This window comes from Dipteris shenzhenensis, chromosome 14 (assembly GCF_047967505.1).
Source record: "Dipteris shenzhenensis isolate YYH24624 ecotype China chromosome 14, Dip_SZ_1.0, whole genome shotgun sequence".
NCBI classification, from domain to species: Eukaryota; Viridiplantae; Streptophyta; class Polypodiopsida; order Gleicheniales; family Dipteridaceae; genus Dipteris; species Dipteris shenzhenensis.
In genome coordinates, this window is record NC_141609.1 from 37,879,622 (window position 1) to 37,885,797 (window position 6,176).

Consider the following 6,176-nt stretch of genomic DNA (forward strand, 5'->3'; position numbering starts at 1 on the left):
ACAGACATAGGCATCTAGTTATCATGGTTGTAGAGCTGCCTTACCCATCGCAGAAATGGCTTTTCCGGTGGTGTAACAACAGGTTGGTGTCTTATACCTTCATCATTTGATATTTCCTCCTCTTTTATAGCTCTTGGGACAAGTCCATAGTGAATTACCTCTTCGCTTGATGATAAAGTGGAAGAGCTCTTCTCTACCTCCACTGCATGTGGCTGCTCCCTGAACACCACATCACGGCTTGCTATGATCTTCTTTGCCTCTTGGTCATACAACTTATAGGCTTTCTTCTCATCACAATAGCCTAAGAAAGATACATTTGGTGCTTTTTGGTTGTAGCTTGTTTCTCTCTTTTTCTGGTACATGCACATAGCATTCACACCCAAACGTTTTGAAGTGGGACACAGATGGCTTCTTACCACTGTAAGACTCATGTGGTGTTTTACCTTTGAGTGCCTTTGTATAGCTGTAATTAAGGATATAAACCATAGTATTGACAGCCTTAGCCCACAGCCTCAGCCCAAAAGTGGTTTGGCAGTCCAGCACCTTTCAACATACACCTCCCCATCTCCATCGTGGTCCGCATTCAGCGTTCAACAACCGAATTTTGCTGAGGCATATGTGGTGTCTTCGTTTGTCGCTTGATCCCTTTGCTGTTACAAAAATCTCCAAAATCTGTAGAAACAAACTCACCACCACCATCCGATCTGATTTTCTTCACTTTTCTCCCTGTTTCATTTTCAACAAGCTGTAGCCATTCTTTAAATTTACCAAAATCTTGAGCCTTTTCACGAAGAAAGTACACCCACATCTTCCTACTATAGTCGTCGACAATCAATAAAAAATAGGAAGATCCCGCCAAGGCCTGTGTAGGCATCTTACCGTACAAGCAACATGCACCAACTCTAGAGGAGTGTTTGCTCTATTCTTGCTTTCTTGTGGGAATGCCTTTCTTTGTTGCTTGCCCATCATGCAAGCTTCACACAGTTCTTTGATTTCTACGACTGCAGGTAAGTGAGCAACTATAACTTGCTTCTGCATCTCCTTCAGCACTGCAAATCCGACGTGGCCGAATCTTTCATGCCAAAGTCTGCTTGTGCCCACTCCAACAGTGGCTATAAGAGCACTTAGCTCATATAGGTTGTTTATCCTTACTCTTGTGCCAACAAGATTGCCTGCACTATCCAAAATTTTTGCTCTTGTCTTGTTGAACCTCACCTCATGGTCAAGGTCAGTTATGGAAGCAACTGATAGCAAATTTCTCTTGATTTATGGAACATAGAGCACATTAGATAGTTTCTTAACATCTCCATTTGTAGAAACAAATGAAACTGTACCTGTACCGTCAACAGGGCATTTTGCATTATTATCAACCATCACGGTGATGGGTTCCTGTAGAGGCTACATGGAACAATATAGACCCTTCTTGCAGGTCATGTGACGGGAGGCACCGCTATCCAACACCCATGAATCAGTGGTTGAAGCTTCTTGAACTGAGGAACACTCTTCCTCAATGGCTAGAAATGGATCCACAACTTTGCTTCTGCTGTGTTAGCTGCCTCTTTCCCCTTATCTGTCTTCTTTAGGATACCATTCTTTTCATTGGATTTTTTGACCCAGCAATGTGCAATCATATGGCCCTTCTTCTTGTAGTAGAAGCATTCTCCCTGAAACTTCTTCTTGCCGCCCTTCTTCTTTTTGTCACCACTAGTAGAGGACTCACCTTTGGTGGAGGAACCACCTTTGCCCTTCACAGTGGCAGAGAAAGCAGCATCTTCATTGCCGCCTCCATCTCGAGCTTTAAGCCTCAATTCCTCCTCCATAATTAAAGCATAGAACTCCTCAAATGACAATGGTTTGGGTCTCACGTAAGTGTTAAGCGCTGTTACCAGTCCATCAAACCTTGGTGCACATCATTGGAGACACCACCAAGCTAGCTCTTTGCTAGTCTTTTGTATCCCAAACTAGCCATCTGGTCACACAGATTTTTGATTCGGGTTATGAACACCTCCGCTGTCTCTCCTTCATTAAACTTCTCAGCTGCGAGCTAATTCTCCAGGTTCTGGATCCTTGTTTGATTCCACGTCTCATATTGACTCTTCAATATGTTCCAGGCCACAGTTGCCATAGATGTATGCTGAATCAAGGTCAAAACACTATCAGTAGTACTTGTAACCAAGGCACACAGAGCATCTGCATTCCTGCATTTCCAAGCTTGTAGAAGGTCGGCATTAGGAGGTATCGTACTCCCCATATTTGCAGGGTCGGGGGTTCCTTGTGGTTCTGGGTCAGTAGTCCCCAGTACTGTCTCTAGAAGCTCATATGAATCCAGAATAGTAGTAATTTTAAACTTCCACAGAGTGTAGTTCGTACCATCTAGCTTGCCTTTAGTGAAGGCTGGTGGGTGAATCCTCAACACCTAGATTGTTGGTGCAACAGCAGCTATTGAGCCGCTTCCTATTGCCATCACTCCGTATGATGTTGAAGCCCTCACCTCTCTTCTATGTGAAGATAGTGGGAGAGAGGGATGGAGTCTCACTTGCGGCTTTCTCACATACACAATGGGGGAATACACACAAAGGTGGAGGCTGAAAATAGTTTTCCTCTTCTTAGTTGTGTAAGCCAAAAGAACTCTAGTACAAAGAAATAGAAGAACCCTATAGGTGGGTCTCAAACAAAACTTAGCTAACTAAGGTGGCATACTAACTGAGCCACAAACTAGAGTACACAAGGATAGCTGTCATCCAGCTATTATTCATGGGCGGTGTACCAACCACGTCTCCAGCTAACAAGTCAGTGACATAAATGTACAATAGTCACCCTGGCATATCACGAGTGGAGCTCGATATCTCAACACTCCCCCTCGAGCTCAATCCCAATTCCTGCACCCCAAGCAGGTCTCTGAACTTGCACAGCTTCTCTGTGCCCAATGCCTTCATGAATATGTCAGCTACCTGATCCTCAATGCTGACATAAACTAGATCAATAAGACCTAGTAAAACCTTCTCCCGCACATAGTGATAATGCACCTCAATGTGCTTTGTTCTAGCATGATAGACTGGGTTATTTGCCAAGTGTATACTACTCATGTTGTCACAATAAATGACAACTGGCCCATCTGTAGACTGATGCATATCATAGAGTAGCTTATGCAACCAAGCTACCTCACATGCAGCCATTGCTGCACCCCTGTACTCAGCCTCTGTGCTCGACAGGGCAACTATAGGCTATTTCTTGCTGCTCCAAGTGACTGCAGCACTCCCAAAGGAGAACACATATCCACTAGTAGATCGTCTATCAGAAATACTACCAGCCCAATCAGCATCAGTCTATCCATGCAACTGTATCTAAACCCCAGCCTCATAAAATAGTCCATACTGCAATGTGGACTTCACATACCTCAGTATGCATCTAGCCGCATCCAAATGCGGTTTCCTTGGAGCCTGCATAAACTGACTTACCAATCCAACAACATAGCTCAAATTTGGCCTAGTAATAGTCATATAAATCAAACTTCCTACTATGCGTCTATACATAGTAGGGTCTTCCTGAAGCTCGCCTGCATCTGCGCTCAGCTTCACATTTTGCTCCAAAGGAACTAAAATAGGCTTACAGCCTGTCATCCCATATTTGGACAGCATGTCCAATCCATACTGCCTCTGCAAGAGCTGTATCCCACTTGGTGATCTAATCACCTCAATGCCCAAGAAATAATGCAGCTCTCCCAAATCCTTCATCTCAAACTTCTGCTTCAATAGCATTTTCACATGAAGGATATCTTCATCACTATCACCTGTGACGATCAAATCATCAACATAAATGACAAGCAGCATAATACCTTTCTCTGTTTTTCTCACATAAAGAGAGAAATCTGCCTTGGAAATCTGAAAACCAATAGTGACAAGATACTGTCCTATCTTGTCAGACCATGCTCTAGGTGCTTGCTTCAAGCCATACAAGGCTTTCTTCAACCTGCAAACAAACTCAGGATGAACAGCATGAACATAACCTGGTGGCTGCTCCATAAAGACCTCTTCTTGCAAATCACCATGCAAGAAGGCATTCTTTACATCCATCTAATGTAAAGACCATCCCTTTGATGCAGCCATAGCAATGACTGCTCTTACGGTTGCCATCCTTGCAACCGGACTGAATGTTTCTTCATAATCAATGCCATATGTCTGTGCATACCCCTTGACAACTAATCTTGCCTTGTATCTGTTCACAGAACCATCTGCATTGTGCTTGACCTTATAAACCCACTTACAGCCAATTGCATTCTTGTCTTTAGGCAATGGCACCGATTCCCATGTAGCGTTTGCTTCCAAGGCATCCATTTCTTCATCCATGGCTTTCTCCCATTTTTCTTTTCCCCTGGCTTTCTCAAAAGAAGTGGGTTCTAGTTCCTGTATCACTTTGACCATATAGGCATAGTGAATGGCTGTAAATCCATCATATTTCAGCCTATCCATAGCTCTGGTAGACCTGTGCAAAATAGGCTCACTTCTAGGTGCTCTTAAAACATCCCTGGTCTTCCTTACTCTAGGTGTAACAACAGAAGGAATACCCAACTCATCATCAATGCTCTGTTCTGAGCCACTGGATTCACCATCCACATAAGAGTGACCTGCATTCACATCAAACATGGGCTGATCTACCTTCTCTTTTCCTTTTCGTGATACCTACATACCACTATCTGCATTGCTTTGAGGAGATTCTCCTGATCTCAATCTGCCTGTCCATGGTGAAGTATGTGAACCACTGCTAGAGGACACTATAGGTCCACTAATATTTTGTGATTGCTGCTATGAATTCTGTGCAGCATTACCATTTTGTGCATCTATATCATCAATCACATTTACTGGTTTATACCAGCTGCTCATCTCATAAAAAACAACATCTTTGCTCACTGTAAACTTACAAGTAGAAGGGTTATAGCATCTATACCCTTTCTGCTGCAGAGAATAACCAATAAAGACACACTTCTTAGCTTTTGGATCCAACTTGGACCTCAACTCATCTGGCACGTGAACATAGGCAATGCAACAAAAAATTTTCAAATGAGAAATATCTGGTTTCCTACCAGTATACATCTCCTCTGGCATCATGCCATGTATTGCTGTAGTGGGAATCTTGTTCATTATGTAAACTGCTGTAGCAACTGCTTCAGCCCAATAATAATCTCGAAGGTCTTTTTCATTTAGCATGGCCCAAGATACCTCTCGAATATGCCTGTTTTTCCTTTTTCCAAGTCCATTTTGCCTTAGGCATTTTATTTGCAGGCCTATTTCTTTTTCAACCATAGCTTTAAAAGCTTTGAAATGCCCAAACATTTCACTTTTCTTTTTCATAAAATGCACCCAAACTTTTCTGCTGTAGTCATCAATAAACGTGACAAAGTAATGATAGCCTCCAATAGATGCAGCTTTAGTAGTCCACACATAAGAGTGGATTAATTCCAATGGCTTCTTACTCTCTTGAACATGTCTAGGAAATGGTTTCCTTGCCTGTTTTCCAAATTGATAGGCTTCACATACCTTATGCATTTCTGCAACCTTGAATCTAGGCAATCTTGCAACAATATTTTGGGCCTGTATTGATTTAAGTCGCTGTACATTAACATGACCAATGCGTTTATGCCAGATATCAATATCTGCAACTACACCGGTCCCATGTGCAAACATTGTTGCACTCAATTCAGGCATGTCCGCATCCAACGTAAACATCCTGCCCTTCTTCTTTCCTTTTGCTATCAAGCGACTGTTATTTTTCATATCCTCAACAAAGCATCCATGAGGATTAAATCTGACCTGCAAGCCGTGCTCAACCATTTGACCAATAGAAACTAGGTTCTCGGTGATATTCGGGACATGAAATACATTAGACAAGTATTTCTTTTTCCCATCCTGCATGAACAAAGGAATTTTACCAATCTGCACAATATGATGTGCAGTATCATCACCAGTCTCCACAAATCCCAGTCTTTCCATTTTCCTTGCATCCTGCATCCATTCTGCATGACCTGTCATGTGGTTTGATGCACCTGAGTCAACATACCACACATCATTGCTTTGTTCTGCACTTGTCACAAAATTGGTCATGTGCTGCACCATAAACAGATGCTCATTTCTGTCATCACCCTGTCTACTAGAAGATACATAATTCCCTTGCTGCAATTT